Here is a 14,070-nt window from a genome sequence, read left to right as displayed (position 1 = left end):
AGAGAGTGTTTGTGGGAGTGTTGTGTTGGTTTTTTTTTTTTTATTTATTTATTTATTTTTTTTTTTTGTGTTTGTGTTTTGTGTTTGTTTTCTAAGAAAAAGAAAAAGAGAAAATGTCAAATAAAGGAAAATGTTCTTCTTGTTCTTAGATCTGGGTTTGTGTTCTTGTTATTCTTGTTCGAAGACACACTTAAATCTCAATTCATGTGATTTTTTGTTTTTAATTTTTTTATTTAGTTAAAATTAATAAATTATTATTTTTAATTTAGATGCTGACATGACATTTTTTAATGCCAAAATAAAATTTTTATTATTATTTTAATAGTTCCGTCTACCACGTGGGACTTTGCCGTTAGGGCACTAACGAAAAGGACTAAAATGAAAGGCGTTTTTCTAAATAGGGAGTAAAAACGGTGAAAATAAAAGATAGGGACCAAAGTGGGAATCGCGTGAAAATGTAGGGACGAAAATGTGGTTTTCCCTTAAATATTACTACTCGCAGACCCACGCGATGTGTGGAAAAGATAAGTTTTTTGTAATTATGATATAATGTATAATTTGTTCTCCTAAATTTTTTGAAGAAAATTTTTTTCCATAAAAATTAAACAATTTTTTAAAATTATTTGCCACCTTTCTATCTCTGCAAATAAATCATTCTATTATTTTTGGGTTTCTTGGATTGATATTTATCCATTTTTTAGGTGGTTCATATTCTTTTAAATTATGTTATAGGGTGTTATGTTTTCCCAATTTTTTTATTATTTACAACTAATTTTTTTAAGTTTCAAATATATTATTCAAATTTTTCATTCTCTTAAAAGATATTATCATGATAATGAAAACTCATCATAAAATTACACTTAATATTACTCAAATAACCAATAGGCACATTCATACATAGCCAAGATTGTATTTTGATATAAATTCAAATTCTCACTTTCAAAATGACTAAGTCATAACTCAAACAAAAATTAAATCAAAACAATAAGAGGGAGAGAGAGGATTTATGATAGGGAACTCAATTCAATTCAATTGGTGTTCTTCATATTTTATCCAAATTCAATTTCTTTAGATAACTAACCAAGCATACATCTTCTTGGATTTTCTTAAATCCAATTGATCTTCATGGATTTTGAGGTAACGTCTTCCAACAAAGGAATCCCATAATAATATTTAAATTTGTTACAATACAATACCAAAAAAAGAGTAACATATCTTGTACTAAGTTATGCATCAATATTCATGTTACAAACTAATATGTATGTACAAAAAAACTGATTTATGCTATGCATATACAAAGGTAATACTTTATCCATAATGGTGAATACATCTACAACTTATTTGAAAATTGAATATACATTTCTATCTGAGACACAACTTTCTAAACATTGGTTAACGACCACATAAACTATAGTAGTCAAACCCAACTACAATTCTTTTACTATATTCTTCCCCATAGCTTTGAGATTTTTTTGGTTGGTTTATAGGAACCAATGTTGTTGGCACTTGAGATCTTCGATGGCACATCACCAACAAAATTAATTAGGAAAACCTGAAGAATATGGGGGAGAAAAACAAAACTCACTTTATATATATATATATATATATATGTACAGCATACGGCCATAGACCCATCTATTTTGGGCCCAGGTCAGAATAAGCCCATAAATATTATCAAGCATCGAGCCCAATGACATGACCGGTTCACTATTCATAAGCTCGGTCTATAAACACAACTCATGAGTAGGGTGACTGAAGGTAGGGTGACCGGCAGCTCTAGAGTGCCCCGAGGAATCTTATTGTTGAGCAACTTTCAGAGGCTGGCAACCAATTCCAACATCCTTGACGCCATTTCCAATGAGGCATATTCCTTGTCAGGAATAATCAATTTGGGTCCCACCCACATGAGTGAAACCAGAGGGTAATCATAAGCACCCCACTAACCTTAAGCTATAAATAATAGAAGAGAATAGAGAGAAGGGGTTGGTCATTTTGAAGAAAAAGAGGGGAGAATAAGGGAGAGAGAGAACAAAGCTGTAGCTAGAGTAACTTAAGGAGAGAAAGAGGGGAGCTATACTGTACAGGGTAACTCTTCAGAAAGGCTCGGCTAGGAGCTACCCATAGTAGGAAACTCATTACCCACCATACAAATTAATAGTAAGCCCAACTCCTAGTCTAGTCTAGTCTAGAAAGGGAATTCGAGCACGTACAATATATATTTATATTCACACACAACAAATCAGTAGTTTTTTTTTTAAAATACTAATTAGGTGGCAATTGAACGGTTTTCATTGCTGCTTGATTGAGGAGAAGAAAGTCATAGACTTGAAGGGAGCTTGAACTATTATCAGATTGAGTTTGATGGAATAGTAAATGGAAAGTTGAAAAGTTAGGAAACGTTAATTAAGAGAGAGAGAGAGTAGAAAATGGAAATAGATCTAGCTTGATGGAGTAATAGATGGGAAGTTGAAAAATGGTATAAAAAAAGTATGTACTAAGATACTATTTACTTAGAAAAAAAAAATTCACTTCTCAATAGGACATTTATCCCTACAAAATCACTTTTACCATCAGATGTGGAACTATCTATAGCAGATATGCCACATGAAATGTAAAAGAAAAACATAATGAATAATTAAAGGATAATGAAATATGGTGAGAGAACAAAATTGCATAATTGTGAATGCAAAAAGAAAAATGGACAAAAAAAAAATCAAGAAAAGTCTTTAGATCCTAAGAACCAGAATAACTTAAACTCCTACCATTGAACATTTAGTTAGTTGTTTTTTTATCACCTAATAATCATTGCAAAAAGAATAATGAAAAACATCAATCTCTATAAACATTGAGGAAAATTGAGGTTTCAATATTAAAAAAAAATCCACCTATTTCTTCCTTCGCCATTTTAAGAAAGTCCTCTATCTTGTAATTGATGCACACATCATCCCTAAGATTCTTGCAAACAGCCATTTTTTCATCACACATTGCCGCTCACAATCTAAAAATATATGAATACTTGGAAACCAAACTTATGCATTAGAAGAAAAGTGATATTGGACTTGCAGTAACAAACACACTTGCTCCATGGTATTTAGCTATCTGAATTGCAAATGTACCAACACCACTTGAGCTCCCATGGACTTGAAATTTTAATATTCAGCAATTTTGCATTGGAGACACCATGTTGCAACAAACAAAAATTATAGAATTATCATTTTAAGCTTGTATCGTGCATAAATTATCAAAGCATTTGTAAATTGGACCATAAATTACACTAAATAATCATAAAGGCTCAAAATTACCAAAACTTGAAAAAAAATACCAAATAATTGAGAGAGAGAGAGAGAGAGAGAGAGAAATAACATTTTTTGTTAGAGAAAACCATGCATAAAATGAAAGAAAAAATGACAAATTTATAGTAAGAGGGTGAGAATTAGAAAAGACAAAATAAAGGAAGATAAAGAGAAAGATGAAGAATGATATTAAAGTAGAGGGTAGTGGGGAGATGTAAAGGTAAGGGAATGAGAAAGGTTTGAGAAAGTGTAAATATTAAAAAAAGAAAAGAAAAGAGTGAATGAGTAAATTTAAAAAAATTATAGGAAAATTGAAAATAAAAAAGATAATGACATGGACGTTGATGTTGCTCAACGAGAGCGTAATAACAATAAATGCTACACTTCAGCTTTTAGATATATATAGACTAATCGCAAATTTCATGCTATGCGTGTGGGAAAATGTTATGTAATTAATTTAAAAGAATAAAATGTAAAAATTATAGGTTAAATAGTGATTATATAAAACTTATATAATAAAAAATAGTGAATGCAAAATACGTCATATGTTTCTGTACGGCACTGAGATCTCAAGACCCATATGGGTCCTGGGCCCAGGCCCAACGGAACAGCCCCATTGCCCTAAGCCCTTCCTAAAATTGCCTTCATGTAAAAACAAGTTTTGGGTCTTGAATCCTGAGAAGTGTTCGGCATAAGCTTTCCCGAACAAGCATATGAACCGTGTCCGGGAAAATCATGAAATGCTCGGGAAACTGCATTACCGAGCACAATCGACTAAGCTGGAACCAAGTTCCAAGGCCATAATTGTTGCATCCCACTCTCACCTAAACACCCACTTAAAGCAGATAATATTGGACCTTCAGTAGCACTAGCGGTGGCTGTAATCATAATCTCCCCACTAACCTTAGTTATAAATAGCAGAAGTTTGGGAAGAGGAAGGGGTTCAAAAAAAAAGAGAGAGAAACAGTCAAGGAGGAAGAGAGAATGTATATTGCTTTGAGTCTCTCTGCCGAGAACGACCCAGAGTAGGAAATCGTGAAGCCCACTCTACAAATAAATTGTGAGCCCAATGAGTTCAAGCCCAACAGTCTCACCTCTGGTTCGCACAGTTTCATTACATAAAACACACACACACACGTGCGTGCACGCGCGCGCGCGCACACACACACACATATATATCTTGCTTGAAGGTATCATTAACTTTATGCATTGAATGTACCAAATGGACTAAAGTGGATTGAATAGGAACAAAGGGAACTGAATAGGACCTAAGTTGACTAAATAGGACCAAAGTGAACTAAATAAGACCGAATGGACCGAATAAAACCAAAATGGATAAAATGGACTGATGTAGACCGAATAATCAGAATAGGACCAAATTCAACTAAATAGGACTGAATAAGACTAAATGGACCAAATAGGACCAAAGTTGACTAGATAGGACCAAAGTAAACCGAATAGAACTGAAGTGGATTGAATAGGACTAAATAAGACCAAAGTGAACAAAATAGACCGAAGTGGACCGAATAGACTGAATAGGACTAAATTAGATTGACGTGGACCAAATGGACATAATAAGACCGATATTAATTGATAGGATCAAAGTGGACCGAATAGGACAGAAGTGGATTGAATAAGATTGAATAGGATTACAGTGAATAGAATGGATTGAATATAACCAAAGTGGATTGAATAGCACTGAATAAGACCAAAGTTGATAGAATGGACTGAATAGAACAAAAGTGAACCAAATTGGACTGAAGTGGATTGGATAGGACCGAATAAGACCAAAGTGAACAGAATAGAAAGAAGTGAGCCATATAGGACTAAAGTGGACCGAAGTGGATTGAATAGGACCAAAGTGGACAGAATAAATCAAATAAGACTGAATTTGAAAATTCAAAATGATAAAATTATGAGCCAATTACAATGATAATTACATTTTTTATGAAAGTATAAATAGTAGTGAAACCTAGAGTTCAAGTATAAAAATGAGGGAGTATGGGGTCTCGCCTAGGAGTGGGTATACTTTGGTCACGCTCAGATAGGAAAGCCACACTGACACCAGTCACCCACTTCAACCCATTTTTCTAAAGCCAAAAAAAAAAAAAAAAAAAGAAGAAGTACAAAAGCAAGTCCAGCTAGAAGTGAGTTAACTATAACAAAAATGGAAAATTCCATCTAATATTTCTTAGGATTAGGGAAGATTATATTGCTCAACATCATGTTTTATATATATGTAGAACTAGCCTTTTTTAGTGAGAGATACTAACGCCAATGTTCAATCGAATGGCCTACATGAGCAATAGCATCAAGGCAGTGGTCTGTGCTACAAGATATTAAATTAATTTTTGTGTAAAGTTCATTATAGTTTCTTAAATATCGTATTTTACACATAAGATTCTCAATTAACTTCAATAATATGGACTTATTAATAAATGTAGCACATGTTTTTGAAAAGATAATTAAATTTAACTATATAATTTATTGTTTATTAGTCAAAACAATCATACAAAATGATTAAATTTAATTTGGATAAGCTAAAAATTACAATACCAAGAAATTTTATCTTTTAAATTTTTTGGCTTAGGGAAAGGTCCATCATGGCCAAGCCCATCTGATCCAAGTCCAATACATAAATTTGTTTAAGTAGCAGTTTTCATGTCTTTCAAAAGACAATGGGCCAAAATTGGAAATTAACACTGTTTGCCAAACAATATAATTAGATTGCACTGTTTTCAAACTATATATATTACTAACATTTCGAGTCTCAAAGACTCGGTTTCCATAGTTTGATCATGTCAGAGGTGGCGTTTTTTCTACGTGGCGTTTACCTAGAAATCGAGGCTTTAAGACGCGACTTATAAGCCAACCCTTTACAAATCAAGTAAAATGTTTTACAAATCGAGTCCTCTCTCACTGCTTTCTCTTTTTTTTCCTTTTCACCATTCTCCCCCTCTCTCCTCTCTTGCTTGATTTGCAATCCATTTTTTTTTTTTTTTAAATCTGGGTTTGCGGATTACATGTAGGTGGTGGTGGTGATGGATCCAGGCGGTAGTGGTTGCTGATCGGTGGTTTTGACGCTTGTTCTTCTTTGGGGTTGCTTTTTTTTTTTTTGGTGGTTGCTGGGGTGTATGTGGTGGTGGAATGATGGGTGGGTCTTGATTTTGGGTAGGTGGGTTGGGAGTGGTAGACGGAGTGGTGGCCGGATCATTTTTGGGTTTGCCATCGTGGGCCTACGTTTTGCTCGCCGTAGATTTGCCGCCGTGGATTTGGGCTAGCTCGTTATGGATCTGGGCTTGCTCGCCAGGGATCTGGGCTTCATCTATTATGATCGGTATCTCTCTCACAGAGTTTTTTGGATTTGGTGAACAACCCGGCGAGGTGAGGTGAGCTCTCTCTCCTATCTGATCTGGGTCTCTAGATTCTTTCTCTTCAATCTAATCTGGGTCTCCTCAGATTCTTTCTCTTCAGTTTTTAGTCAAAATAGAAAAATCTAGAAAAATTGTTTCATTGTTGAATAAATAACGAATGTGTTTCATTGTGCTGGGATTGTTGTGTTTCTGGGATTTCTTAAATGTTTTTTTTTTTGGGTATTTCTGGGAATGGCTTGTACATGAGAGACTTAGACTTAATTTTTTTTTTTTGGCTTATAAATTGAGTTAATCGAGTCTTAGAGACTTGTTTCTAGGTGGATGCCATGTGGAAGAAATGTCAAATCAAAGGTGATCTGAACAATGAAACCGAGTCTCTGAGACTTGATTTATAAGCCCTAAATCGAGTCTTTTAAATTCGAGATGTTAGTAAATTTTTTTTTTTTTTTTGGTAACAGTGTCTACTAATTATATTGTTTGGCAAACAGTGTTAATTTCCAATTTTGGCCAAGACAATGTTCAAAACAACCAAAATCCAAATGTGGGATTTAAAAAAAAATAATATTGATTTTCAAACAATTTTGTTAGTTAGCACGATTTCAAAACTATTTAGGAAACTAACACCTTGAGCGCAATAAACTCAATTTCGGTGTTCTAAATCAAGTACAATGAATTCGATTTAAACATAGAACTTGAGCCTATTGGACTCGATTTCAACATAGCATCGAGGGCTTTTGAATTTATCAAGAGTTTTTGCTTCAGACTGGTTTGTGGGTTTCGAGTTTCTGCACATTCATAGTGTGGAGATTAGCCTTTTTTTTTTTTTTTTTTTAGGTTGGTTTTCCATTAAAACTTTTCATATGTTATGTATTGGCTTGTGATTTATTCTTTTGAGTTTTTACTATGATTCTTTCAATTATTTTATAGTTCCATAAAATAAAATAAAATGTGTGTATGAGTTGTGTTTGATTATAAATGTGGGTTTTTCATATTTTCTTTAATGTGGGTTTTTGATATTGTTGTTCATTTTTACTTGATTTTCGAAAATATAAGCTACCCAGGTAGTTAAATAGGTGCTTTTTTTGGTTTCTGGATTTGGACATTCTAAAACTCTTAGGTGGTGTTCGGAACATGCACTTAAAAACATGTGTTTTATTGTTTGAAAATATGTGTGGAAATATGTGTAGGTGAAAAAGTATGTAGAAATACGTGTAATGTTGTTTAAAAATTGATAATTGTTGTTTGAAATGGTGTACCAAACACCCCCTAAGTGTTTGTAAGTAATGTTTTGAGAGTATTTTTTGATGGGTTAAGCTCTTACTATTTATATATTAAGCTGTCTGTTAGTTGGGAAACTTTTTTTTTTTTTTTTTCTTGATTGGGTTCTGAAAATTGAATGTGCTATCTTGACTATAGATAATGGATTCTAGCCAAAACTGTGTATTGGATAATTGAATTGAGTGTTGTCATAGTTGATCGACAAGAGGAGGATCAAGTAGAACCTACTCATGGAAGTCCAAGCAGATCAAGCACTCCGCAAGGACATGACAAGCAAAATGTAGAAGTACCAAAAGTTGGCATGAAGTTTGATTGTGATGATAGTGCATATGAATTTTACAGAGTATATGCTCAACGGATTGGCTTTAGTGTAAGGAAACAATTTGTAAAGCAAGCAAGGATGGGACAACTTAAAAGGAGAACATTTTGTTGCTCAAAAGAGGGTGAGCGAAGTGTTAACAAACGCTGAGAACATGTATCTTTTCACCACCCAGTTTCATGAGTGGGTTGTTTAGCACAAATGGCTTGTCAACTGCAAAAGGATGGTATGTTAGAAGTTGTTTCTTTTCATGAACAACATAATCACGAGCTTGCTTCTTTGCCAATAAAGCATACGTCAAGATCAAACCTTACTTTACCTAAATGAAATCACTGATTTTTATTTTCTATATTTATTTTCTATTTTTCTATGTCTCTATAATTAGAGAGAAATTAAACCTGCTCAAAAAGCTATTGCAGACAATGTAGAGAGGCCTGGAATATCAGTAAAACAAGCTATTGATTCATTGAGCATGCAAGCTAAGGGTGGTGAAAATCTTGAGTTTGTGAATGTTGACTATAAGAATTCTGTACATAATGAGGGGGATGGCTTTGAAGAAAGGAGATGGTCATGTTGTGATGGAGTACTTTAATAAGATGCAATTAGAAGATCCTTTTTTTTTTTAATTTCAATACAACTTAATGATGATAATCAAATCATGAACATTTTTTGGGCTGATGCTAGATCAATAGTTGATTATGGACATTTTGGAGATGTATGTTTTGACACAATAGAGTGCCTGAGTTGAATATTGTCACTCTACTTCAATACCAGCCTAGATCATTCGTGGTCAATCCGGTTTGGTTTAGAGAGATTGTGGAGGAAGTATAGGAAATGGGATTCAATCCTTCCAGGTTGAAGTTTGCTCTGGTAGTATTTGCATTACGGGCTATGAGCAAATCAACATGGGAAAGAAAGGTTGAAGTTTATAAGAAATGGGGTTTGCCTGAGAATGATATTTTTTTGGCATTTGGAAGGCATCTATGGTGTATGATGGCATCTGAGGAGACGATTATGCGGGTAATGGATTTGCTTGTCAGCAAGATGGGTATGGATTCTTCCCTCTTTATCAAATGCCCAGGACTTGTTTCATTGAGCTTGGAAAAGTGGTCGATTCCTAGGAGTTTTATTTTTCAAGGTTTGTTATCAAAAGGTTTGGTGAAGAAGGACTTCAATATATATCCATTGTTTGAGTGTCCTGAAAGGACATTTGTGTAGAAGTATATTATGCCTCATAAGGAGGAAGATTCTGAGCTATTGAAGCTATACAAGGAAAAAATGGATTCTTCAAAATGAGAAGAGAATAACCTTGTTGGATTACGTACTTTAGTTGAGCTCCAAGATTGCAATTAATCCATTTTCTTTTTACTTGTAATATGAATTCTCTTTTATTTTCTGACCATTGAAGCTTGAGTTCTAGAACGAGATGCATAATCATCTGCTATGCTATTGTGATATGTTATTGCTTTATTTATTGGAATAGCTCTGCAACTAATTCTATTGCTGAACTTTTGTAACTAAAAATATGAATAATCTGTGGAGCTCTTGTTAGTGAATTTTTATTTCTTTCATTTTTTCCCAATAAAAAGGCATCTATCTCCTTGAACATGATCTTTTTATGCAATCGTATTACTTGATGGTGTTGTAATGTTGGTGCATGCAACTGCAAGATAGATTTTGCTTTTTCAATTTGGTTATACTGAGTTTATAATAAAACTATGGTGAAGTCTCACGTCTTATATATTGTGTGCATTCCAAATTACCTAGCTGCATTTTGTATTAAATGTTTATGAGCAAATTCTTTTAGGATTTACAGAGCTGTTACATTGTTTTGATTTTAGAGCACTTACGAGGTGCTTTGAAAAATAGTATCACATTCAATGAAAAACACTCTCTTTACCTCTCTCTCTCTCTCTCTCTCTCTCTGTTTCTCTCTAGAAGAAAAGGTAAATAGAAGATTATAATTTCATTGAATCAGAATCAATTAGAATATACAAAGTAGCTTTGCTTTTATATGTACAAGCAAGCATAAAAGAGAAAAACAGAAAAAAGTAATTTCTAAAACTAATTGATCTGTGAATTAAGGAGTTAGTGGTTGCAAATGCAGAATTAGTTAATGCTCAATGTACACGTGTCTGCATATTGCTGCTCCTTATCAACTAAACTTTGCTGCATCTTATCTTTACTAACCTCTTCCATGTGAACCTCACGTGCCTTAACACTTTTCTTCTTATTTTTCTTCTTCATACTCCCCCTCAAGGTAGCCACTACTGCTCTGCTTGATTGACTACCTTGCACCTCTATTGATTCTGTAGCAGGTTTGTAGATATCTATCATTCCTAACTTTGCTACCAACTTTGAAAAAACTAGAAATCCTAGGGGTTTAGTAAATATGTCTGCATTTTGATTAACCCCTGCAATATGGAAAGTTTTGATGATGCTTCTCTGTATCTTTTCCCTAACCAAATGACAATCTGTTTCAATATGTTTGCTGTACTCATGAAATACAGGATTGACAGCTATGTGAAGAGCTGCTTGATTATCACAATACAATAGTGCTGGCCTTTTGTGCTCTATATGAAGGTCCTTCAACAGCTGCTTCAGCCACACAATCTCACAAGTAGTTGAAGCCATGGCCCTATATTCAGCTTCTGCTGAACTTCTTGAAACAATACCTTCCTTCTTTGACCTCCAAGAGATTAGGGACTCCCCTAGATAGACACAATAGCCTGTTATAGACCTACGAGTGTTTGGACATCCAGCCCAGTCCGCATCATAGAATGCCTTTAAGTGCAATTTTGTATTGCTAGAAAGAAAAAGACCTTGCCTTGGTGATCCTTTGATGTACTGAACAATCCTAAAGGCCGCCTTCAAGCGTGGCTCTCTTGGTTTACTGAGGTATTGGCTGAGCAAGTGTACTGCATATGTTATGTCTGGTCTAGTCATGGTAAGGTACATTAGCCTTCCAATAAGTCTTCTAAATTGTGTAGGATTAGAACCAGCTAAACCAGTGTCTTGCAGAATCTCTAATGCATACTTCCTTTGGTTTAGAGCTATTCCTGTCTTGCTTCTAGCTATTTCTATCCCCAAGAAATATTGGACAGGTCCTAGGTCCTTGAGCTTGAACCTAGTGTCTAGCATGCCCTTCAAATGAGTAATATAGGACTCATCATTTCCTGTCAAGAGTATGTCATCCACATATACCAACAGTGCTACAAAAACAAAACCTTTAGTAAAGGTAAAAAGTGAATAGTCAGCTTTAGATTGAACAAAACCCAATTGCAAGATAGCATTAGAAAGTTTGGCAAACCATTGCCTGGATGCCTGCTTCAAACCATACAAAGATTTGTTTAGTTTGCAAACTAAAAGACCTTGAACACCCTGAACAAACTCCCCCTTACCTTCTGTCTCCCCCTTGTTGTGAAATCCCAATGGAAGGGACATATAAACATCTTCAAGAAAGTCACCATGTAGAAATGCATAGTTGACATCAAGTTGAAGGATGTGCCATTGTTTCACAACAACTAAAGTAAGAACCAACCTCATAGTAATGAACTTAACCACAAGAGAGAATGTCTCATTATAGTCAATGCCTGCCTTCTGTGTATACCCTTTGGCCACTAACCTGGCCTTGTATCTTTCAATGGTGCCATCAGAGTGATATTTCACTTTGTAAACCCATTTTGAACCAATAGCAACCTTACCAGATGGAAGAGGCACAACAGACCAAGTATTGTTAGCTTCAAGAGCTTCAATCTCTGCATGCATGGTAGTCCTCCAATGAGAAAATTTCACAGCTTCATGATAGAAAGCAGGTTCAGAGTTAGGATTGGAAATTGCTAAAGCAAAGGATTGTACTTGGTTGAAAGTTTGGCATAGGTGAGATGACACCTAATGTCATAAGGCTGGCCAGCAGTGGGAACAAGAGAAGAAGACTTACATGAATAGTCTTGTAGGTAAATAGGGGGTTTATGAGATCTGGTAGACCTTCTAAAAGGTGGAGCTATGATGTCAGTAGGATTAGATGGCTAAGCTATGATATCGTTAGAAATAGGAGCTGATTGTGTACTAGAAGAAGGTATATCAGAAACAAAAGAATCATGAAGTTGATTAGGAGTAGAGGCAATATTAGGAGATGTAATAGGTGTATCAGTCTCAGGATGAACAATAGGGGTAGAATCCTGAATTGGAGGAGAGTCATCATACTCAAAATGCTCAGTAGTATCAAATATAGGATCAAATTCACAATCCAAAACAGGTTTAGGAAAAACAAGGAAATCTGAATCTACTTGAACAGAAGCAGAGGCAGAAGGGAAAAATTGTTTCATGAAAAACAACATCCCTTGAAATAAAGGAGGTATTAGTGTCAATATCCAGAACTTTATATCCTTTAATGCCAAATGGATAGCCTAAGAAAACACATTTCTTAGCTCTAGGAGCAAATTTGTGCCTATTATGAGAAAGAGTAGAAGCAAAACACAAACAACCAAAAACCTTTAAGTGAGTATAAGAAGGTGGTTTTTTGAAAAGCATTTCATAAGGGGTTTTGTGATTCAAAGGAGAAGAAGGTAACCTATTGATCAGATAAGCTGCTGTTAACACACAATCACCCCAATTTAAAGGCAGATTGGACTGAAACCTCAATGCTCTTGCTACATTTAAGAGGTGTTGATGCTTCCTCTCAACAACAGAATTTTGTTGTGGAGTTTGAACACAGCTCAACTGATGAATAATTCCTTTTTCTTGATAAAAATATTTCATCACAAATTCAGCTGCATTGTCTGATCTAATGATCTTAACTTTGAGGTCAAATTGTGTTTTCAATCATAGAACAAAAATTTCTTAAAATTGATTGACATTTAGACTTGAACCTTAAAAGATAAAGCCAAGTACATCTAGTGTAATCATCAACTATTGTTAAGAAGAATCTATAACCATAAACTATAGGAATAGAAAAAGGACCCCAAATGTCAACATGAATTAAAGCAAAAGCACAATCCACAACATGCTGACTAGCAGGAAAGGGTAATTCCTTTTGTTTTGCCAAAGGGCAGACCATACAAGGTTCATTGTTATTACAAGAAACAAATAGGCTCATTTTTATTCAATATGTACAATTTCTGATCAGAAGGATGACTCAATCTGATGGGCCAAAGATCAGTTCAAACAGCTGATGCAATGGAAGGTAAAAAAGCAGTAATCTGAGAAGAACACTGTGTTGCAGTGTCTTGAAGAAAGTAAAGTCCTTGAAGTTCTTTACCCAGACCAATCATCTTCCAGTGAAGAAGGTCCTGGATAAAACACATATCACTAAGAAAGATGAAACAACAAGTCAAGGACTTGACCAATTGACTAACAAAAATGAGATTGAAATGAAAAGAAGGAACAACCAAGACATTTTCAAGGATTAAATGTTTTGAGATAATGACAGTGCCAATGTGACTTACTAATGCAGTCTCTCCATTAGGTAATTGAACATAAACAGAATGAACAAAATGATCACTAGCTCTAGTATCCAATATCCAAGCATTAGTAGAAAAAGCTAGTCTATTAACTTTCTGGGAAGAAAAAATGTAATGTGAAAGGTCTAAGATGGAAGCACAAGAGGAGGTTATAACCTTACCTGTGAAATTTGGCATTAGAGGGTGCTGAACCATGGCCTAAGAGTGAAGACCTGTAGCTACCACATTGGCTGCCTGATGAGAACTTCCAACCTGAGATCCATCCCAAGACTGACTGTTCAAGAAAGCCATTAGCTGCTGGCATTGTTCTTGAGTGATAGGGCACTTCATGGCCTAATGCTCCA

Source organism: Quercus robur, chromosome 6 (assembly GCF_932294415.1).
Source record: "Quercus robur chromosome 6, dhQueRobu3.1, whole genome shotgun sequence".
Classification (NCBI taxonomy): domain Eukaryota; kingdom Viridiplantae; phylum Streptophyta; class Magnoliopsida; order Fagales; family Fagaceae; genus Quercus; species Quercus robur.
This window is presented reverse-complemented; position numbering follows the sequence as displayed.